At 42.2% G+C, this 25259-nt stretch overlaps 2 pseudogenes across 1 annotated transcript; one reads left to right on the top strand and one right to left on the bottom strand.

The window, feature by feature from the left end:
* Positions 1-14114: 14114 nt before the first annotated feature.
* Positions 14115-20134, top strand: LOC143579673 (disease resistance protein RUN1-like; annotated as a pseudogene). The gene is made up of 8 exons (XR_013143503.1): positions 14115-14796; positions 14869-16008; positions 16079-16138; positions 16370-16593; positions 16689-17441; positions 17568-18165; positions 18246-18346; positions 19692-20134. The product of XR_013143503.1 is annotated as a disease resistance protein RUN1-like (transcript).
* Positions 20135-23624: 3490 nt separating this feature from the next.
* Positions 23625-24803, bottom strand: LOC143579667 (putative protein phosphatase 2C 27 pseudogene; annotated as a pseudogene).
* Positions 24804-25259: the final 456 nt, after the last annotated feature.

The following is a 25259-nucleotide window of genomic DNA, read 5'->3' as shown; positions in this document are numbered from 1 at the left end:
CTATATATTGAAAAATCCCTTAAATTTTGAGATGAAATTAATAAGTTAGTCGGTTAATATATTTAAAAATCAACTATCAATAACTATGTAACTTATGAAAAAGGCTAATTTTGTATGAAAGTAATAATTTTATAATGCATACAATGCATTTGAAATTATTTCTTGAAATATAAAATCACAATCACTAATTATATTCATTGATGTTCGTTCCACATCAAGTGCTAGAACATATGCGTATGTGAACATTTTTTGCTAGTTGTAAAATCACTAATGCATATGAGATTATTTCATTGATACTTCCCCTTGAAATGTAATTAAAACCCAGTTTATAATAACAACAAAACAAATGAATACATATGAATAGGGTCAAGTAATCCTCAAAGTTTATTATGTTCTAACAATTCAAATCAGGCAAACAAACCTTAATCAAACCTTCTTTCTCACTCATCAGATGATAAATCGATTTAAAATCAGACCCAAAAATTGGAAAAACCATCACATATATTTTTCTGAAGTATGATCCAAAATTGATATATATTCACTACATATACGTTTTCAAAATCGGACATCAGTCTTAAAATAGATCAAAATCAGAAGCAAATAAAACAAATGAAAATCGTCTAACGATTGTATAGGAAGATTACCTGGAAATTCAGATTGTAGAGCATCAAAGACAATCCAATGGCTTTTGTGAGAATAGAATAAGAATCAGACGTGATTATTTATGAAAAACTAAGAATCAATAAATTTAAAAAATAGAATCAATAAATTTGATACTGAAATCAGTTGTAAACCTAGATTCAATCATTATGAGAACGTGGAAGATATTAATGAATTAGATAATACGAATTGTTACCAGATGAATCGCCGCCTGGTTAGATGAAATCGACAGATGCAAAGAGGCCAAGATGATATCGTCAGAGTGAGTATAAGATAATACATGGGTCATATAGATTGAAGCCATGATTCCCTGAACAAACCCTAGAATTGTGGCCGAGGAAGATGATTCTTGAAAACCTAGAAGAACAAAACTAATCTAACATATAAATCAATTACAGATATAGCAAATCAATCAGTTACCTATTTTGATTCCTGAAGAGGTAGGTCCCAGCAGAGCTCAGTTGGACCCGCAAGACTAACCTTGAACAGGGACGTCTGCGCAATGACCAACTGCTCCAGCAGGACCCACCATGCTCAAAGAACCTTACGCGCAGTACGCCAGCTGTACCCGCAGGGAAAGCCTCCCAATGGTGAAGTACCCCGCCTGTTCCCGCAGCTGCGGATACAAGCCATCAGGGAAGGCTACCCGCACTAACAGCAAGGCTACACGCACAAGGTATTCGTTACTTCAGTAGTCACATGAAGGAATAAGCAAGGCGGGAACACTCCCGCCTAAATGAGCCAGTCCGTATGCTTCTGGAAGGTCTTTCGTACTATACCTACTAAGGTATGGGCGGAATAGACAGTTTGACCAGAGCAGCCCATGAACTAATCACAGGGTGACAGCTCACCGACAACAATACGAGGAGGAGCACCCTCTAGTACTGTTTGTCACTATTAGCCGCTGCCTACTCACCAACCCTTACGATGGAACGTGCGCAGCCTACAGTTGGTGGAACAGTGCGTAGCCGGCAGTAAAGGAACAGTATACAGCCGACCTTATTACTGTTGGCCGTAACCTATCCACCAACCAGCATGGCCTGTGCATAGTCCACTGTTGGTAGAACAGGAATACTATTCAGCCGGCTGTACCTGCTTAGAAACCTACCTTCGGCTATAAATACTCCAACACCTTGGATTGGTAAGGACATCATCATCATCTGATATCTCAATCTTATCTAGCAATCTCTTAATATACACTTATATTCAGAGCAATCTAGTCTGATTCTCACGCCGGAGGGTGGTCACAAGGAGGAACCCCCCCTTCTCAGTGACGAGCTTACGGTGTCTGTTTTGCAGGTCCCCTGAAGAACAATCTTCTCTGCTGGACCTCATCCGTGGGAAACATTACTTAACCCCCAGATTATCTATAATCTGTCCAGGGTTCACTTAGTGTTTCTTCATTGGCGCCATCCGTGCATAAAAGCTAGAACTAATTTAGTTTTTTCAAAATTTCTGAAATGGTTAACGTTACTCCGGTCCTAAGGCCAGTAACCGACCAAGAAACCCCGGTAACCACAACCCCAGCAACTGGGGGGAACACCGGCGGTTACACAAATCTTACGAACACTACCCCGACTACCCAAGCCGGGGCAAGTGCAGTAAATATTCCACTGGGGTTCACTGATGCCCAGTTGGAAAAACGAACGAGGGCCCCTCGCCAAACACTAGATCAAGTGAAGGCGTGGGCCGAAGCACGTCAAAGAGAGTTCCAAGCTGAATTGGATGAACGCTTGCGTTCAGTTCAACAGGCTGACGAATTCGGCAGTACTCGCCAACAGCTCAACATGAACAGCGAGTGCGAGTACTCAGACGAGGAAAGAGAAGAATCCGATACCGACGCAAACCCTCGCCATAAGGCGAAAGGGAAGCGTAAGGAAACGGACTTCCAGCCAAAAAGGAATTTTGGGGAAGCTTTTAAACCAACAAATGCGGAGAGAAACCCGCGTGACTTCTCAAAAACCTTTAGGCCAACTGCTACAAATGCAGGAAAGTCAAAGTTTGCAAGGGACATTGCGGAAGCAATCGACCCGAGAAGTGCCAAACAAATGTCTAACATTGGCACTTATGATGGTCTATCCGACCCAGACGACCACTTGAACAGATTCATTGCGGGGGCAACCGTCAGTAACTGGACGGAACCCACGTGGTGTTATATGTTCCAGATGACTCTGGTTGGAGCGGCCAGGGCATGGTTCGATCGTTTACCGGTCCACCACATATATGACTGGGCGGACTTTCAGAACAAGTTCAGCCAGCACTTCAGCCAACAGAGGAAATACACTGAGGAACAGTGGACGATCCTCAACTGCGTTAGAGAGGAGGATGAATCTTTATTAGACTTCATCACCCGCTTCAACTCCAAAAAGCTAAGTCTCGGCAACGTAAGTGAAGATCTTGTTCGCAGCCGCTTTCATCCAAGGCGCCGAATACCCGGAGCTTATCCGCACATTGACGGGTAAGGATGGCATGCCATCGACATGGGATGCCATCATGACGGCGGCCAAGCGCTTTGCCGAGACGGAGAAGCAACTGGGAAGGGACCTTCCCCAGAGTACACACCTCTACACGCAGAGGACAAGAGAGAACAATGTCCGGATCGCCCGGCAGAACAAAAAGAGGAAGCTAGGTATCTGGCAGTCAAGGGTAAACTTTGACACCTCATCCAGCCTCGCCCTCTTGTTGGCGGAAGAAATCACACACACCCTTCAAGCCAAAAGCACCGGTGGACGCCACTCACCAAAAGCGTCACGGAGATATTTGCCACTGAAAAGCTACCGTGGCCAAAAGCTCCAGTGATCCGGCACCGACCTAATGCGGATCAGAGCAAATCCTGTGACTTCCACGGGACAAAAGGTCATGGTACGGAAGAGTGTACGTCCTTGAAGGATATTATTGAAGCATTCGTCAAGGATGGAAGACTGGCACACCTGGTGGCATCAATCAAGAAGGGAGGACGGAACGACAACCGGTACCGAGGCAACGGACGAAAGCCCGTTGACATCAGCATCAACATGGTTCATGGTAACATCAAAGGAAGAAAAAGGCGAACGCCAGAACCATGTGCGTGGAAGGAAGCTGAGGTGCGCTTCCCGCGAGTGCCAGGAGGACCCAGCAAAGAAGGCCCTATCGTCATCAAAAGCCAGCTAGGGCACTACATCACCTCCCGCACTCTTGCTGACAACGGCGCATCGTCGACGGTGATGTACAGGCAGTTCTTCGACAAGCTTGATGACGAAGACAAGGAACGCCTGGAAACGATCTGCGCGTCGATGGAGGGGTTTGATGGCAGCACAAACACCCCCCTGGGTATCCTATCTTTCCCCGTCACTCTTACAGATGGAAAACACTCCCGCACAGAAGATGTGGACTTTGTCGTGATGAGGAAGCCACACCACACATACGACATTCTCTTCGGGAGAGACGGGATGGCAAGTTTCAACGCCGTGGTATCCTCAGTCCACGGCATGATGGGATGGCCAACAGCTGAGGGTGTAGCGATGATCACCGGCATTCCCCAGGTATGCATCGCATCTGTCTCATCTAAACCCAAACCAAAGATGGCTAAACCAACCATCACCGAACCAGAAAGATAGGCCTTCAACGGCAAATACCCGGACCAGGCCGTCACCATTGGCCCAACAATTGTTGATCCCACACGCACCTTACTTAAGCGCTTATTACAAAGGAACGCCGACATCTTCGCGTGGACACCAGCTGACATGACTGGTGTACCCCGAAGTAAGGCAGAGCATAAGCTCAAATGTGATCCGGCTGTCACGCCGATCGTACAAGAGCGCAGAGTAATGGGGCCAGAACAGACTAACGCGTGTAGAACCCAAGTCAAGGAACTCCTTGACGCAGGCATCGTACGCGTTAGTAGATATCAAACTTGGGTTGCAAATCCCGTTATGGTACCGAAGAATGACAAACAATGGCGCATGTGCATAGATTTCAAAGATTTGAACAAAGCATGCCCCAAAGATTGTTATCCGTTACCTGAAATTGATCTTAAGGTGGATTCGTTGGCACCATTCCGCCTTAAATGCTTCCTGGACGCGTATAAGGGGTACCATCAAATCCACATGGCCGTTGATGATCAGGACAAAACCGCTTTTCGGATGCCCGATGGCACATTTTGTTATCAAATGATGCCATTCGGACTTAAGAATGCCGGGTCCACATACCAACGTCTGATGGACAAAGAGTTTCATTCCCAAATTGGGAGGAACTTGGAAGTCTACATGGATGACTTGGTCATCAAAAGCCCTGACCCAGAAGCGATGTTGAAAGACATCGAAGAAACTTTCAACACATTCAGGAAGATAAACATGAAGCTCAACCCGAGCAAGTGTGCCTTTGGAATGGAAGAAGGGAAGTTTTTGGGGGTCATCGTCACTAAAGATGGCTTCAGAGCGAACCCTGAAAAGGTCGAAGCCATTATCAAAATGGAATCACCTACTACCATCAAACAGGCTCAGACACTTAATGGACGACTAGTGGCACTTTATCGCTTTTTGGCAAACCACGCGGATAAGTCGTTTCCATTCGTGTCAACATTGAGAAACTGTTTAAAGAAAACGCACTTCCGCTGGACACCAGAAGCGGAATCAGCTTTTCAGGAGATTCGGTCACGCTTGATCGAACTCCCAACGCTGACAGCACCAAAAGCGGGAGATGAATTAATCCTATACCTTTCCGCAACTGATAGAGCAACCGGGGCAGTCCTGCTAGTAGAACGAAAAGACATCCAGATGCCAATCTACTATGTTAGCCGTGTCCTAACAGACGTAGAAACCCGGTACTCTACCCTAGAAAAATTAGTCTTAGCACTGATACACGCTTCACGCAGGCTAAGACGATATTTCCAGGGTCACCCAATCACCATTCTCTCCAACTTCAAACTTGCAAACGTTCTAGGCAAACCCGAGTTATCGGGACGCCTAGCCAAATGGGCAATTGAGTTGGGGGAATACGCGATAAAGTATAAGCCAAGACCAGCCATAAAAGGCCAGGTTCTGGCCGACTTTATTGCAGAAGTGCCCGCATCGCGGGAAAAAGAGTGCCAGGAAGAGGCTCAACCCTCTCCAGCACAAGACATCAATGATGTCTGGCGACTCTACACTGATGGAGCAGCCAGTAACGAGGGTTCAGGCGCAGGGCTAAAGCTAACCAACCCAGCAGGCCAAGAATACACTTACGCTATTCGACTGGATTTTCCAAGTACGAATAACGAAGCCGAATATGAGGCATTCTTGGCTGGGCTAAGAATTGCGCGTAAGATGGGAGTGAAAAACTTGGAAGCCCACGTGGATTCCATGTTAGTAGCCAATCAAATCAACGGGATGTACACGGCCGTGAACGACACAATGGCCCTGTACCTCGCACAAGCAAAATCCCTTATGCGCGATTTCAATGACTGCAAAGTCATACACGTCAAGCGAAGTGAAAACAAATCTGCGGATGCGTTAAGCAAGCTTGCATCATTAGCCTTCACCCACTTAGGAAAGGATATCCGCATTGAACTCCTCGAGACACCATCGGTCCCGCACAAGGAAATTTGTGTCATCCAAACAGGCACGGAAACGTGGATGACACCAATTATAAAATACCTTGCGACAGGTACACTACCGGAGTCCAAAACACAGGCAAGAAAACTACGCTGTAAAGCACTGAATTATCAACTCATCGATGACATCCTTTACAGACGTAACTTTCTTGGCCCACTCTTAAGATGCGTGGACAACCAAGATGCTGACTACCTCCTAAGGGAAGTACACGAAGGCATCTGTGGAGTACACGCAGGTCCCCGCGCTGTTGTAGCCAAGCTAAACAACGCGGGATACTTTTGGCCGGGGATGCATACGGATGCACTGGCATACATCAGAAAATGCAGGTCTTGCCAGCTTTACGCACCCAACACGCACCGCCCGAAGAATGAACTTGTTCCAGTCACTTCTTCATGGCCATTTCAGAAGTGGGCCATCGATGTGACAGGCCCATTTCCTACAGCAGCAGGAAATGTTCAGTTCCTTGTGGTAGCCATCGACTACTTCACCAAGTGGATAGAAGCAAAACCTCTAGCCCAAACAACTGCAAAACATATCAAAAAATTTATTTGGGAATTTATTATTTGTCGTTTTGGACTTCCACAGAATTTGGTGAGCGATAACGGCACCAACTTTGCTGACAAGAAGCTACAACAGTGGCTGAAAGAACTTCAAATCACCCACACCTTTACCTCAGTGGCACACCCGCAAGGTAATGGTGAGGTGGAAAGAGCAAACAAGAGCATCGTCGAAGGCATCAAGAAAAGACTCTTGGAACACAGATCCGGCTGGGTGGACGAGCTTCCGCACGTCCTTTGGGCAAACAGAACGATGAAGAAAGCCAGTACGGGAGAAACCCCGTTCAGCCTCACTTATGGCACTGAAGCCATGGTCCCAGCCGAGATTGGTTTACCCTCACCAAGGGTCTTGATTCAGCCAGAAGACAATGATGCGGAAAGACGGTTGGATCTTATGCTGACCGAGGAATGCAGAGACTTAGCCGCAGTGCGTGAAGAGAACTACAAGCGACAAATGCAAAAGTACTACAACACGCGGGTAAAACTCTGCAACTTCAATGAAGGAGACTACATACTGCGTAACAACGAGGCTTCGAACCAAGAACGCCCAGGAAAGCTGGCCCCGGTCTGGGAAGGGCCATACATTGTCAAAGAAGTCCTGGGAAAGGGCGCATACCGGCTCGAAAGGCTCGATGGCACTCCTATCCCAAGAACATGGAATGGAGCTCAATTACGCAAATGTTATATGTAGATCAATTCCAAACTTGTAAAGAAAAGGCCTAGAGCCACTTCTAATGGAAATGATTCTCCTTTCATAATGTGTTAACTTTACCTTTATACTTATGAACTTCCCACATTGGTGCCGGTATTCACCGCATAAATGGGGAAAAAGTAAGTCGTTACGTGTGGAAGGCGGCAAAACCCGCATAAACACAACGCTAAAAATAAGGAAAACCTACACGCAGGTCAGATGTAAGTAAAGTTTAGCCATCCTTGTAAGTGCAAGTGACGGTCTTACCCGCACAATCACAAACAAGGAAGCAAAACTTCAACCTATCATCTACCACGTTCAAAGGTTATCCTGAAAATGATAAGGAAAACCTACACGCAGGTCAGATATGGGTAAAGTTTAGCCATCCTACTAAGTGCAAGTGACGGTCATACCCGCACAATCACGAAAGAGGAAGCAAAACTTCACACCTATTATCTACCACGTTCAAAGGTTAAATTATCCTCAAAAGATGAGGAAAACCTACACGCAGGTCAGATGGTAAAGTTTAGCCATCCTACTACGTGCAAGTGACGGTCCTACCCGCACAATCACGGAAGAGGAAGCAAAACTTCACACCTATCTACCACGTTCAAAGGTTAACTTATTCTAAACACTTGGAAAATTGCTAAAGTATGCAAGTCATAACGTTTATAAAGCAAGGAATCCAATGAAAGAAGCGGTCTTAGCCGCACAAAGATTTGTATCTCATAAATATTCGTTACAAGAATGGCCGGGTAACTACCCGCCTACAAGAAAGTAAATCTATACAAACTAAATCTATCCTAGCAGCGGGAAGGGATCTTCAGGATCAGGCTTCAGGGCCACTTCCACTTGGACCAGCGCCGTCAGTAGAGCGTGGCTGTTCAAGGAAAGCCTTAAGGATAGCTAGCCCATCATCAGCAGCAGCAACTTCATTCACCTTCTCCACCACCGGATGCGGGAAGGCAGCATACTGGTTCACTGCTTGGTCATAAGCAGCTTCAGTATCCACATTATACAAAGGGAAGTTGGAAGGCGGGACGCCTTTCTCAACGAACCCTAGACCAAGTAGGAAGCCGGCCCGTTCCCCATCCTCGTGAGAAGCGTTGAGGGCTGCGCTCATAGCATCGTCGTAAGATGTCTCTGAGAAGACCCGATGCACAACCTACATAAGAAAATATACAAGTGTCAACACCCTTTCTATTTACAAAGAAGAGCGTAAAGACATGAAAGTTTACCTGAGACAACGCTTCTCGAAGAAGCCATTCCTTGGCATCCAGAGCTTCTTGGAGGGCAGCTTGAGCTTCGTTACGGGCGCGTTCGGCTTCACTCTTGTTAAGGTTGGCAAGCAACACTTCTTTAGCCGCAGCCTCTTCGACGCCCTTTAGCTTCCGCTCAGTATGGTCAAGCACCCCCCTCTGGTCCAAGATCTCCTGAAGCTTTTTGGCGTCTTCCATCGCCAAGGCATCATGAGCCTGCTGGAGAGCCTCTAATTTGGCTTTAAGTTCTTCATTCTCCACGCGCAGAGGCTCAGCAACAGCTTCAGCCTTGGTGGCCCTCTCGGTTGCGTTACTCGCAGTTTCCTTAGCCACCCGAAGCTGTTCATTAACAGCTTGGGCAGCCTTGGAACGGGCCTCGAGTCGAGCCTGAACTTCAACCTCGAGGGCCTTGAAGGCCTTCTCCTTCTCCGCAGCCACTGCGGCAAGTTTTTGGTTCTCCTCCCGGACAGCCCGCGCCTGAGCTACTTCCTTGAGGCGAGCTGCTTTTAACTTGTCGTTTTCACGACAAAGCAGCTCGACGCGCGGCTGCATCCGGGCCAGGAGAACCCGAAGCTCATTGGTTAGTCTACCCTCCTGGTAGCTAGCCATGGCTTCCCCCAACGCACCACTGGGAGCAGCGTGACGAGCCCATTCCACGCACTCCACAGGGGTGCGAAGGGTTGTTCCTCGGCGAATGTTCCATCGTGGAACATACACTTCATTGGAATCCGACACTGCAAAAAACACAAAGCAGTTAGGAAAAGATGATAAAATATATATGTATAAAATGGGCCAGAAGAACCCTACGCACCTGTAGGGTCAATAACAGGCCGATAGCCGCCGAACCCATCAACTGAACCCAAAGAAAATCCATCCAAGAGGTCAGGCAGATGGGAAGGTGGCAAAGATTGGCGGGAAGCCCCATGCGTACCTGATGGACCGGCCGTCGTTGCCGATGGCGGGGGCATGGTGGTCGCCGCCGCGGTCGCTGCCGCGGAATCCGCAGCAATAGTAACCGCCGGCTCGGTGAATGATGCTGTAAAAATCGCACTCACAGCCGGCGGTGACGTCATCTCGGCTGGAACAGTCGGCTCAAAGGAGTGAGCAACTGATCCAGCGGAAGCAGGCGCAGGCGCCTGCGTCGACGCCTCAGGTAGGCTGACCAAGCCTACCGTCATTGGCGGAGAGGTACTACTCGGCCCTTCACCCTGGAATGCGCCAACATCCACGCCTGCGTAAAGAAGAAAAGTGTTAAAAGACTAAGGATTAAGCTATGAAGATAAAAGCTAAAGGAAAGTTGTACTTACGGGTTTTCTTGAGCCTAAAGGTACGGAGAGGCGGGGATGGACCCGATGGAGCCGGCCTCTTTGCGCCGGTCACCGTCGTCTTCTTTGGCTCTCCGGAGGTGACAGTCGCAACCTCCGGAGCGGTGGTCTTATCACCACCGGGATTCCCCGCCACCTCTTCGCTCTCGGTCTCCGAATCAGACCGAGGCGCTGGATCGGCAGTGGAGGCCTTCTCCTTCCCCTTCCCGCCGGCAGCCTTCTTCTTCCGCACCAACGGAGGACCATCTGCGGATTCCTCATCAGAACATACGATTAGAGGAATTCCAGCAGAGGTTTCAACATTGAGGGGTCGAGGGTCGAAGAGCGCCTTACCTGGCCGACGGGCGCTAAGGATCTCATGGCCTAGCGGATAGACCTCCACGAACCGATCCGCCGTTTGTTCTAGGATGGGCAACTCGTTCTCATCTAGAGCGCGAGTACCCATCCGTGCGGGACCGTCAGCCTCCCGCGGGTTCAGGAGCGACTGCAGGTCGTTCCCCTCTGAAATAAACAGGAAAAAAGTTAGAAGAAATTCAAAATCAACAAAAGGGAAAAAGGCATACCGTAAGGAACAGAGTTCGAACCGTATTCGAGGACGATCGGAATCTTGCGCGCGTCGGCCTCCTTCCACACCCGGCTCATCCCCAGCATCACCATCCCGGACTCCGCAAACCGGTAAACCGGAGATTGGACCCGAGATATCTTGGCAAACCATTCCGCCTCCTGGTAGCTGGAGGCGTGAAGGCTGGGAAGTGCCTGCCCGTTCTTGAACTTCATGGCAATGGGGATGGCGCGGGCGGATATGAAGAAAAATTCCCTCTTCCACGCGCGAAGACTGCGCTCGGTCGCGCAAATCTTTAAACCCTTAATCCGGGTTGTCAACGTGTACCACCCCTGGATGCACCTCCAAGTGTAGAAGGTCATCAGGCGGTCAACATAGGGCTCAACGCCCAGTATCCGGCACACCCACTCAAAGTGGCGAATCTTGGCGATCGCCATGGGGTGCAACTCGGTCAAATGAACACCGTGCCTCTCAAGGACACGGTAAACAAACTTTGTCAACGGGAACCTAAGATTCCCATAGACAAAGAATGCAGCATAAACCCCGATCTTGCCTCTGGGGGCATCGTACACGGTCTGATGGGGTTCAGGAAACTCAGGCTCGAGAGATTCGAGCATGAACTTCCTGACAACATACCGGTACAGATCGCCGGGCAAAGCACACTGGCACTCGCCAGCAGTACTCTTGTCATCGGCTGTGGATTCAACATCACGAGACGACATCTTGTGAAGGAAAGAAGAAAGCGATTTCGAGAGAATGCTTGCCTGAAAAGGGGAGTATTCGCCGGAAATCGCTTAAAAGATGAAGAGAAGGGTGAAAGTGTGGATTACAAAGAACCCTCTCCCCCTTTATATACTAATCGCAATTAATGCGATGAAATTAATGCGGAAGAGAGAGAAAACGAAGGTGCAATGAAACTATGACACGTGGCAAAAAGCAAGCTGGCAACAGCTGTTGACAGGACGCATACCATTAATTTCGCGGCCACGCGCCCGAAAAATCATGCCCACGCGCCTGAAAAAGCGTCTGGAATGACCATGTACTGTCACGTCACCATAACTTCCTGCACGTCCTGACACAGTCAGAAGAAACCGTCGCACGACGTTTCAGATGTTTGGACTGTTCCTATCTTTCCACCAACTCTTCGAATTTCGAAATTCAAAATTCAAAAAGATTAAAAAAAAAAGCGGGAAAACACCCCTTACCTTGGTAACCAAGTAACCATAAGACGGGTGCGGGTACAGTGTCAAGGCAAAACCCTTCACATACTTAGCACCCGCAGGGAATTGACGCCAGGAATACCTTGGAAATAAAGTAACCGTAAGACAAGTGCGGGTACAGTGTCAAGGCAAAACCCTTCACATACTTAGCACTCTGCAGGGAATTCAAACCAAGAAGGATCTTCTGGGCAATGCTTGCGGAAACGGGAATAACATCCCCGCATGACGGGAACGTCGAGAACTACATTGTTTGAAACTCCAAGATGGAATTGGTGGTTTTAGCATAATTGATCACTATGTTGAAAACTACCAAGACCCCATGGAGAATCCACACAAATGGGACTCAACGCTCCTGACGTGCGAGGAGGTTACAAACCTACCCGCTTCATACCCAAAGATCAAGCAGAAAAGTCGGGAATTTCTGCGTGACATCAGGAAAACCGCGGGAAGAATCGCCACGGAAAACCTAAAAACTAAACCCTTTTCAAAACCCCTTGCTAAGTCCAAAAGTTCACCTCACTTATTAATAATTCATGAGAAGAACATTGGACTGGGGGGACTTGAAGAGGTAGGTCCCAGCAGAGCTCAGTTGGACCCGCAAGACTAACCTTGAACAGGGACGTCTGCGCAATGACCAACTGCTCCAGCAGGACCCACCATGCTCAAAGAACCTTACGCGCAGTACGCCAGCTGTACCCGCAGGGAAAGCCTCCCAATGGTGAAGTACCCCGCCTGTTCCCGCAGCTGCGGATACAAGCCATCAGGGAAGGCTACCCGCACTAACAGCAAGGCTACACGCACAAGGTATTCGTTACTTCAGTAGTCACATGAAGGAATGAGCAAGGCGGGAACACTCCCGCCTAAATGAGCCAGTCCGTATGCTTCTGGAAGGTCTTTCGTACTATACCTACTAAGGTATGGGCGGAATAGACAGTTTGACCAGAGCAGCCCATGAACTAATCACAGGGTGACAGCTCACCGACAACAATACGAGGAGGAGCACCCTCTAGTACTGTTTGTCACTATTAGCCGCTGCCTACTCACCAACCCTTACGATGGAACGTGCGCAGCCTACAGTTGGTGGAACAGTGCGTAGCCGGCAGTAAAGGAACAGTATACAGCCGACCTTATTACTGTTGGCCGTAACCTATCCACCAACCAGCATGGCCTGTGCATAGTCCACTGTTGGTAGAACAGGAATACTATTCAGCCGGCTGTACCTGCTTGGAAACCTACCTTCGGCTATAAATACTCCAACACCTTAGATTGGTAAGGACATCATCATCATCTGATATCTCAATCTTATCTAGCAATCTCTTAATATACACTTATATTCAGAGCAATCTAGTCTGATTCTCACGCCGGAGGGTGGTCACAAGGAGGAACCCCCCCCCCTTCTCAGTGACGAGCTTACGGTGTCTGTTTTGCAGGTCCCCTGAAGAACAACCTTCTCTGCTGGACCTCATCCGTGGGAAACATTACTTAACCCCCAGATTATCTATAATCTGTCCAGGGTTCACTTAGTGTTTCTTCAATTCCTTACATGAATAAAGCAGAGAATTGTGGCATAGAAAGAGGAAGCAGGCAGTGATAGAAAAAAACTCAAAAATAGATTACTTTCAAATATGACCCGAAAAATTGAGTTTGGTATGATCCATGGGATATATAGATTAAACCCATGATCCATTGATAACATGGATTAAAGAGATTGAAGATTAGAAAAAAGAATGATGTAGGAATGAATGTGGTCATGACACATCAGCATTAGTATTTTTGTTTATTAGTATTGTTAGATTTAAGTTTTAGTTGATATGTATATATAGATATCAAAAATACCAATGGCTCGGCGGACCATTTACAAAGACAAAGACATTAATCACTTGGGTTTGGAAGAGGAAGTCTTAATCCACATACGACAAGAATTAAAAAGATATTTATCGTTCAAAACGAAAAGTTATAAAAGATAATGTAATTTTTCTTTTAATTAAACCACCAAAGTTCTCTAAACGGTTCTATGCGTTTTAGAGTTTTAGTTGATACGAATACATATTTGGCAACATCTATTGTTCAAAAATTCATTTGTCATATACGTTGACTAAAACCAGAAATGCATTTAAAAGCCAACTGTATGGGATTAAAATTTTAGAGGAATCATCGTTTGCATAAATGAATCTGACTGTTTTAGTTAAACTATTGATTTTCTCTAAAATATTTAATTTCTAAACAAGACAGGAATCAACTTTACCATAAAATAAGTGTATTTTTTATATTACTTGATTCCATTGTTTGTTTTTCGGCGAGGGTGATGAAACAAATGTGAGCTTTTGAATGGTGTTCTACTTCTAGGTGAAAGTGACTACTAAAACTGGGCGGAAATGACCACAAGTTTTCATACCTTATATATACTTCCTAATTTCCTATATCTTCTGAAATCAATTATCACAGTCTATCAATTCTAATGGCTTCTACATCATCCTCTACATGCATGGGTACTTCCCACCCAATTCGTACTAGGTTTGATGTTTTTCTTAGCTTCAGAGGTGTAGATACTCGTAATTCTTTCACGGATCATCTTTATACAGCATTAAAACGAGCAGCAGTTCATACATTTAGGGATGATGATGAAATCGAAAGAGGTCATAGTTTGAAGCCAGAAATTGTTAAAGCAGTCAAAAGTTCAAGGGCTTCTATTGTTGTATTGTCAGAAAACTATGCCAAATCCAGATGGTGCCTCGAGGAGCTTTCGTTGATTCTCAAACAAAGGAGGAAGGGAAATCATTTCGTTTTGCCAGTCTATTATAAGGTTGATCCATCAAACATTAGGAACCAACGACAGAGTTTTTCCATAGAAGGGTCAAAGTGGCCGGAAGTAGACGTAAATAGGTGGAAGTCAGCCCTAACAGAGGTTTCATTTTTTAGTGGCATGGTTGCTTCAGGTTATGATTCATGCTAGTTAACTTTGAGGACGGGACGTTGTTGAATTTTTGCTTATAATTTTTTACATTTGTGTTTCTTTTGTTCCAGGTCTGAAGCAGAACTTATTGCAGATATTGTTAACACAATTAACTGTGAACTAGATCTGAAACTTATGAGTACTTCATCCAATCTAATTGGAGTGGAGACAAGAGCTGAATATATCAATTCCTGGTTGAAAGATGAGCACTCTGACACCAACGTTTTAGCAATTTGTGGAATGGGAGGTAGTGGAAAAACCACACTAGCGGAATATATGTACAACTTGCACAAGCACAATTTTGAAAGCAGTTCTTTTCTAGAAGAGATTGGAAAGCACTTCAAAGAAACTTATGATTTGCTTGGGCTTCAGAAACAACTTCTAACAGACATGTTAGGAGGTAAGAATGCAATGATATCTTGTGTTTCTGAGGGTACTACTAAGATTAAGGGGGCCTTACATATGAAAAAAGTGCTTATAGTTCTTGATGACATAGACGAACACGACAATTAAGCGCATTACTTGGAACAAATGTTGTCCATCCACATAGCAAGATTATAATAACAACCAGGCTTCTAGATATAAATGCATGGTTTGAGTCCATGTCTTGGAAGTGTCAGGTGCACCATCTCAAATTATTAAATGAACATGAATCATTAGAGGTATTAAGCTGTTATGCTTTTGGATCCAAACTTCCCCTGGAAGGTTTTAGCATCCTCACATTAGAGTTAGCCCAATATTGTGGAGGAAATCCACTTGCTCTTAAAGTATTGGGTTCTTCTCTATTCGTTAGTGCAAAAGATCCAAGGGAAAGAAATAGCATAATCGAAAGTTGGAGAAGTAGATTGAACTCGCTGGGTTCACTGAAAGGAGACCTTGATTCTAAAATCCAAGGTGTTCTACAAAAGAGCTTTGACTCCTTGCCTCTTGCCGATAACAAAGAGTTGTTTCTGCATATTGCTGTTTTTTTTGTTGGGAAAGATGAGGATTATGTGGTTAAGATATTAGAGGATGATTTGCATGCAAAAGTTGGTATTGAGACCCTTGTCAATAGGTGCCTTCTAACTATTTCATCAAATAAGAAGTTGATGATGCATCAGTTGCTTCAAGATATGGGAAGAAATCTAGTTCGTGAAGAATCCAAAGATCCCGCAAAACGTACTAGAGTCTGGCGTAGTGATGAAGCTTATAGTGTGTTAACGAAAGGAGACGTACGTTGCTTCTTATTTTACATTTCAGAGCCACCTATACCTTAATCTCATTTTATGTGTTTCTTTACAGGGTTTAGAAACAATTGAAGGTCTAGCGCTTGATACACGAAAGCTAAAGAAGGGGACAAAGGTGAGACAAATGATTTAATTAATGTAGTTGGGGTCTCTCCAAATTAACACTCCACTGCACTCTAACTCAACATATATATAGACTCTCATAACTAAAGGAACACCAAAATTCATATTTTGGCTATAGCTTCCAATTTATATATGATGCATATCATATGAGTTTTACTATTTTAGTACATCTAATCTCATATATGAGGTCTGCTAATCCCATCACTTCATGTTAAATTTTCAGGCATTGCCCATTAAAACATGCTCGATTGCAAAGATGCACAAACTAAAATTGCTTCAGCTCAATTATGTGAAACTTAATGGGGACTATAAGAATTTTCCTGAAGTGAGATGTCTGTGTTGGCATGGATGCCATTTGAAAACTATACCCTCAGGCTTATTGATGAGTCAGTTCTTGGTGGCTTTAGATATGACTAGAGGAAGTTGGAAGTGTTTGAGCCGCCCACGGTAGGAATTAAGCTCATTGTTTATCGGCCAACCTTTTAACTTCTCTGTTTTAGGTAATCTTCATCTAATCATAAGCTTAACTTATTTTTGAATAGGTTATTAACTCGCTGAAGATTCTCAATCTTACTAATTCTATGCAACTTGTCGAAATTCGCAAGCTTGACCGGCTTCCTAATCTTGAGACTTTGATTCTTTGGTGTTGTATAAATCTAATTCATGTATGTAAAACCATAGGAGGGCTTGAGTTTCTTGCTCTTCTGAACTTAGCAGGATGTCAAAATTTGTGGAAGGCTTCATTGAATAAGAAGTATGTGAATCAACAAGAAAGGCTAAAAGCTTTGTGTATTGGTAGAGAGATTCCAAAACAACCGTTGTTTTCCTTACCAAGGTCATTAAAGTTTTTGTTTCTCGACGATTGCAATCTTGAGCATCACAGTGACCTTTGTGTTTCATTCAGTGGATTATTATTTGGTGTGAGTTTAATAGATAATCTATTTGAGTTCATGCCCAATAACATCGATCTTACAATGCTTCAGATACTCAACTTGAACCGTTGTAAAAATCTCAAGTTCATATTGTGTATCCCAAGTACACTAAAGGAGTTATACATACACGATTGTAAATCCTTGGAAAAATTAACATTCCAATCAGCTCGTTTCAGACTGCAAAAGTTTGTATATAAAGGTTGTTTAAAACTGTGTGAAGTCGAAGGCCTTTTTAAATCAGTGGCTGTAAAAGAACTTGATGAAGCAAGTCTAGGACATATGAAATGGATCAAAGCATATCAAGATCATAAGGTTCATCAGGTTGATGATCAGATCACTAAAGAAAGAATTTGGCATATGCAGGTTATTTTTTACCACTTTTCTCAAATGCGTGCAAAAGTAAAAAATAAAATAAATGTATCTATGTCTCGCCTGCAAACTCGTTGATACACAACTAACTAGATTTTACGCACAATATTTGTGTCATAGGTGTTGTATGAATATGGTATAAGGAGCACCTATCTTGAAGGCATAAAAGATCATATCATGATGGGATTTGAGCATACATCAACACGTGGATCCTTAGCCTTTAAAGTGACTTTGCAACCAATGAAACACAGGATCAAAGGATTGAGTGTGAGCTGTTTATACAAATTATCTGGTTCCAAGGATAAAGATATATGGCCTTTGTTCATTAAAACTAGCAACACAACCAAGGATATTACTTGGATATACAACCCTCTGGAGTATTGTAAACCAAGAGTTGATGAAGACACCATGTGGTTAAGTTATTGGCCAATTGGCTATATATTGGACGTTGGTGATGAAGTCATAGTGTCTACGCATGTGGAGAAAGGAATGATAGCAAGAAAATGTGGTGTCACCCTTGTGTACATGGATAATGGTGAAATAGAGCAAGAAAACTTGGAAAATGAGACGTTAATGCAGCTGGAAGAAGTGGTTGGAGGAGATCTGTCCGAGTTTGAGGTGGCCACAGGAGTGTACTATCTTTGTCGGTGTGATTTCTTCAAGTCATCGAACCCTTGTTTGATAAAGAGATGGTTTGGTGACAGCATTCCCTATACAGGTAAGTTCGATCCCGAACCTATCAACTAATTCTGGATATTATTATTATGCTATGAACACTAATATCACAAATTGTAAAAGAGTTACAAGGATGGAGAAAATCTTTTCAGACGCAATGCTTGGATGCATCCTGTATGCATCTGGAATCTATTGAGGAGCTTCATGACGACATCCTTCACAAAGTATGTATGTACTTATATGATTCGTATTTATATAAAATTTTATTTACAGGCTTCTTCAATCCCGCATGACTAAATAGGAGTGAAGGATCAAAACTTGGAATACATGAATTAAACAAATTTATCTCCTCTTCCAGTTCTAGTGTTTTTTATTAATTTTTTTTATGAATTTATTTATTTCAGTATGTATTAAAACTAACTCACAATCACCCCTTACGAGTATGAAGAGCGAAAGCTTGAAACCCAATGATCAATAACCGATCCATTGATCGTATTAATTTGACCCATAAATGGGAATTAATTGAAGCTCCTAATTGTTAAAGTGCAACTATCTTTTGTGTCAAAATATATTCCACGTCGATCTTTCTAAGAAAAATGTTTCTTAGCTGCAAACAATTCTTTCTTTATCTATATTCTACGGTATTCTCATTATAATATATTTATATTGTCATATTCTTGTCATTCATATTATAATTTTACCAAAAGTAGCCGAATTAAAGGAGTAACGGGCCAACAATATGTTCTCTCCTAACGTTATCTTAGGCCGGATGTCCTGATGGTTAGTCGTATTGAACAAACTGATGTTAGGCCAGACAAAACTTCCTGATGTTTGGTCAAGTTGAAAATCCTGGCATCAGGATGTGTTGTCATCTTGAACATCATGACGTGTTAAGGACTAGGCTGCTTAAGGGAAGCTGTGTCATCCTTGGTCATAATTCTACATGCATCATTAGTTGATTTAATGTATAGTAAAATTTTTTGATTACAATCTTTTTTTTTTTTTTTTGAATCTTAAAGAACAAGATATGACTATTATTCAAATTTATAAGAAAATACTTTTTCTAGAGTTAAAAGAAACAAAAGCGACTGTTTTTTAAAACCATAGAAATTAAAAAAAAATAGAAAAATAAGCTTCCCTTTATAATATACTTTCAGATTATCTTTTAACTAAAATTGCATGTCACTGTTTATCTATTCCACATAAGAATTAGAAAAAATGTTACTAGACATTTTATAGTAAAACCATGGGGTATACCACTGGTTCTCATGATGGGTTCCCAATCCTCACACGGTTACTCTCCAAACATAGGTTAAGTTGTGGGGTTGAAGGGTGAAGGAAAAGCCTAAGGGCAGGGTAAGTGATCCAAAATGGTGAAAAATGGCCTATAAATCATAGTCTAAGCTCATTAACACCATAACTAGACTACGTAACATAAATAAAAGTGACTTTATCGAGAAAACTGAATTAACAGGAGAGGGGATATATATTTTAGAAAGTTTGGATGTATATAGTTTATGCATGATACAGCCCCTTTCTTTTTATAAATATATTCTGTGGATATTACAGGAAATTTGGCTGGGATTGTTTAATAGCAAAAGTGACATCCTCAAGATAAAGGAAATTGTATCTAGGCTGGAGGGGGTTGAAGATGTTACCTACTTTACAAACAAAAATATGTTGTATGAATCGGGTTGTGTTGATTCTGTCGTGGTGGAAACTTGTGTGAGGGAGTTCGAGTCGACGGTAAAGATCATAACTGTGAATTATAGTGTAAAGCGCATTCGAAAGCGGTACCACAAGAATAATGTTATGTGGGGACCAAACTTCATACCAAGTTAAATAAAAGTAAAAGAGTTGTATATTTGCATTCTATCCCATAGCGAATGTTACTTTAAGAACAATGATGAGTTCTAAGAACCATAAAGAATTCGTCAAAAGTTTCAAACCATTGAATTTTTTAATTTTTTTTCTATGTATTTAACATACAAAAGTTCAAACCTTTGAATTTTATTTTTTATATGTATTTAACATAAAAAATCGTCGTTCCAAAATAATAAAAAAGAAAAAAGGATTGTATTATTCTTATTACCTAAAAATATATATATAAACTGTCATTTGATTGTTTCTTCAAAAATGTTGTAAGGCCCATTCTGTAGTTAAGTCTTTCGTATTTGTACTTGATATTTTGTTTATGTATTTGTTAGTTTGTTGTATGTTTGGGCCTAAGACCATTTTTATTTGAGCCCAATGGATCAACCTCATACAAACCAACCTTTTGAAAAACCTTATCTTAAACAACTCACAAACTCTCTCTTCTCTTCTCTTCCTTTCTCACGGCAATAATCAAACACCAAACAAGATCCGAGATCTCGGTCATCACTAGTGATTTCCGCTAGCTAGTGTAGAGGTTGATCCAAGATAACTAGTAATAGTGTTTTTTGATCCATCAAAGGGACCTACAATTGGTATCTGAGCTTTCGGGCTCTACTAGTTGTAAATCTTGGGTCACAACCTTGGATTTTGGTCTTGTTTGTGTTAACGACGGATTTTCAAGAAGATTTGTGGGTTACAGGTTCATAAAAGTAAAGAAAATTGTTCATAAGTTCATAACCTTCAAGTGTTTAAGCTTTGAGTTCAAGTTTGTGTGTTAAAAGTGCAAGATTTAAGTGTTAAAGTGCTTAAAAATCTTCATGTTTAGTGTTTAAAAGTATTATATTATGGATAATACTTAGATCCACAAAGGTCAAGGTGATTGAGGTGACATCCTTAACAAGACAATTTTGGAAAAATGTGACAGAAAGTACACACTATACTTCCCATAAGTACAGTTTGTAATTGAATCGAGTGTGCATTTGAATCGAATCATCCATTCGATTCGAATCCAAGCTGTAATCTAATCAAATTCAGAAATAATCGAATCGAATCAAGTCAGCCTAATCGAATCGAATCCCAAAGTGATCTAATTGAATCTATAGAGTAATCGAATCGAGTTTAGATTACAATCTAATCGAATCGAATTGCCATTCGATTAGATTATCCACTCGATTAGATTAGTCTCATTCGATTAAACTCATCCATTCGATTAGATTGTCTAATCATTTGATACTTCATACTTAGAACTATTTTTTCACAAGCCGCTTATCCATTCGATTACTTTGCATTCGATTACATTTCATTCAATTACTATGTATTCGATTACATCCCATTCGAATACTCTATACTTGTGTTTTTCAGCAGAATCAGATTGTGTTTGTGTTTGATCATGAAGTTGTTTAAGAAATGGCTAATCTAATGGAAGAAGTTAAAAATGATGTTGTAAGAGGTTACATGATCTTTGAGAACGAGGCTGGAACTACCAACAAGCCTCCAAAGTTGATGAATTAGGATAATGATTTTGAGGAATTCAAGTGGCGATTTAAGAACTACATTAGAATTCTTGATTATAACCTTCTTAGACCCATTGAGCAAGGTCTATATAATCCCATAACTACTACTGCTGATGGTGAAGTTCATAAGCCTGCTACTGCCTATGATGACAATTATAGGAAGTGTTTTAGTGATGATCAAAAGGCCTTTGGTGTTCTTAGTGTTATCCTCTCACGTGAAATTGCACTAACCTTGAGGGATCACACCACGGCTAAAGGTCTTTGGGATGCCTTGATAAACAAGTTTGAAGGAAACATTGAGATGCGAAACAGTAAGAAGGGAATGTTGAAAGGAGAATTCAACAAGTTCAATTATGTTCAAGGAGAATCAATTGCTAGTCTAATTCAAAGATTTGAAACCTTGATTACTAAGATCAAAAGTGCTAGTATTGAATATGATCAAGTTGAAATCAATGACAAGTTGCTTAACTCCCTTCCTTATGCCTGGAATATTAGTGTGATCACAATCAAGAGAACTACAAACTTGCAAATTACCACCCTTGCTGACTTGACTTCCATTATCAAGTCATTTGAAATGGATGACAAATCAAGGATGGGTAATCATATCAGTTCTCTCAACCAAGCTGGAATAGCTACTGGATCAGGTGTAAGCACATCATTTCTGATTCAAGCACACCCTGCTGCTCACACAGCCAATTATTCTCTCAAGACTACTGCCGCACCTCAAGCACCTTCAAGCTCAAGTTCCTTTCAAGATGAAGTTGACAAGGCCGTTGCACAAGCCCTAAGAGCTCATGGGATCAAGAAAGCTACAAGCAATCAAGCTCACTCTGCACCTTAAACCATTTCATATGATGACTCCAATGTGGCACTGTTTCATGCCTTTATGGCAAGCCACGAGGAGTTATTACATAAAAGCTGCTACCTTTTTCCTTTGAGCAAAGAGACCTTCCCGAGATCAGCAAGAAGGATCTCAAGAAAATGGACATCAAGTATCAAATGGCCATGGCTGTTCATCGAGCTTCAAACTTCATGAAAAAGTATGGGAAGAACAGGTTCAAAGATGCCGATGGGAAGAGTATTGGGTTTAAGAAAGACAAGTTGCGTTGCTACAACTTCAATGAAACAGTTCGTCCAACTTTTACAAGTCCAAGAGTCGAAGATACAAAATACCAGACGACCATGGAGAACCAATCTTTCATGGTATGCCATTCGACAACGACTTTCTCTTTTACTTCGTTGCCAGGGAATTTGATAACGTTCATGGTGATGTCATCATCCACTGTGAACGCACTCATGAACATGAACTGGTGGGTTTCGGACTGTCTAAATTGAAAAAACTTGTCAAGTCACCTTTGTGTACCGTGTAAGACGTCCGTCGAGACAATACGGATGCTATAGTCAGAAAATTCAACAAGTTCGTCCAACTACTTGTTGAGAAGCAGCCATTCCAAACCAATGACGAAATCTTCGAGTACGAGTTCGGGTGCGACTGATGATGGAAGGTAACTAGACAAATACCAATGACTAGAGAGAGATTGTAAGGCCCGTTTTGTAGTTAAGTCTTTTGTATATGTACTTGATGTTTTGTTTATGTATTTGTTAGTTTGTTGTATATTTGGGCCCAAGTCCATTTGTATTTGTGACCAATGGGCCGTATATAATGAAAGATTATTTTATTAGATTACACACTATATATAGAGTGTGTAACTCATAAACAAACCAACCTTTTGAAAACCTTATCTTAAACAACTCACAAACTCTCTCTTCTCTTCTCTTCCTTTCTCACGGCAGTAATCAAACACCAAACAAGATCTGAGATCTCGGTCATCACTAGTGATTTCTGCTACCTAGTGTAGATGTTGATCCAAGATAACTAGTAATAGTGTTGTTTGATCCATCCAAGGGACCTACAAATTTATTTCAAGATTACAAGAAAAAAAAATGTTTACAAAATAATTAAATCACCGTGTTACAAGTTTACAAATTGTTCCAACTGCTCTAGAGATACAAGTATCCACCCTAAAATTGTTTTATTCCTTCACATGAATGCATTTACAACTATTATCATCATCATCATCATCATCATACTGTCTTAAAAACAAAATATTTTTCACCCTTGAAGATGAAATTTAAGATTATGCAACCCTTCCGTAGACATACTCCACCTAACTCTACCTCTCTGCACCATTATTTTTGCCGACGGTTCCGCCTAAAAAACACACAATAACCACCGTCAAATTATCACCCGCCTCTCTCTTCATCGCTTCTTCCACCATCTCCTTTCAACACCTTTCCACATCATTATGATCCTGCAACCGACGTCTCACAAAATCCAATGCATTTTGGTTCCTAAGCACGCCCCAAATCCCGTCACTTCCAGTAATACAAAACTTGTCTTCTTTTGTTAGTTTGGTGAGTTTGAGCTCCGGCTCAGGAATCAATGGACCGATGTGGTCATCCATTTCTTTCAGTCCTTTGATGTGCCAGTTACCTATGGCTCGAGTCACGACTAATTAACCATTCAAGTAGCCATCCTCAACGTGTATCTATATCACGTAGCACGGTCTATGGTCTTTTGACATCTCAAAAGTTACCACGAGTCGTGAGAGAATTGCTCTACAATCTACAGCATTTGCCACTACTGAATTCAAATTTTAAATTCAATATTATTCCTTTATAATTTGTTTCAGTTATGCTTATCCTTTACTATTATTATTAATATCTCAAGTTTCTAGTTGCCTTTTGTATTTGAGGCAAATAAGAAACTGATGTATATATAACCTTTTTTTTGGTTCCTCATAATCAATAATAAAAAAAACTAAATCTTATAAAAACAATTTCATGGCATCAAAGCAGACACATAAACCCTAAAAGCTCTAAAACAAAACACCATGGTTTGAGACGATGGTTCAATCGGCAGCGATAGCAGGAATGACCACATCATCAATCCAAGTTCACCATACTATATCCACGCTTCCGATTATCAAGACAGACACGATACTAGGACCAACCAAAACGGAGGAATTAATAACAACCAAGACATGACGATTGGGGGGTTGAGTGAGTAGCAGTACCAAACCCTTTTCAGACATTTTAAAGAAAACATACAAGGTGATATCATACCTAGAGCTAATATGGCAATGGCAGGTAAGTCGATACAACCCTATCGGTGGATTATGGACTCCGGGTCAACGGAGCATATAGTCCATACACTTAACTTTCTATAAAACCACACCGAATGTGTTGACGAATTACCCGTCATGATCCCAAATGGTGACAACATACCCATTGAGGCTATAGGTGAAAGCATGTTATCGAACCAAATAAAAATGGATAGAGTTCTATATATACCCGACTTTAATTGTAATTTGTTGTCGGTTGGGAGGCTCGTCACTGATTTACATTGTGTTGTGAGTTTTTTCCTGATTTTTGTTGCATGCAAGATTTGAATTTAAAAAAAATAATTGGAGTGGGTAAACGTGTGAATGGTCTTTATTGGATGGGAATGGTAGTTAAAGAAAAGAAAGCTATGATGTCAGAGACGGATGCAGAAGTCTGGCATAAAAGACTGAGTCATGTTTCATACAATAAGTTGCATCAAATTGGTAATTTTAAAAACACTTGTTTTAATTTTAAGGACAATGCTTGTTTTAATTTTAACGTGATGCATATTTTGATATAATTCATTGTGACATATGGGGAAATATCAGAAATCTTCTACATCACACGCTTATTTTCTCTTAAC

The sequence above is a fragment of the Bidens hawaiensis genome, unplaced genomic scaffold, assembly GCF_021521415.1.
Source record: "Bidens hawaiensis isolate Kalapana, Puna unplaced genomic scaffold, B.hawaiensis_p1.1 tig00029900_1, whole genome shotgun sequence".
NCBI classification, from domain to species: domain Eukaryota; kingdom Viridiplantae; phylum Streptophyta; class Magnoliopsida; order Asterales; family Asteraceae; genus Bidens; species Bidens hawaiensis.
This window is presented reverse-complemented; position numbering and strand designations above follow the sequence as displayed.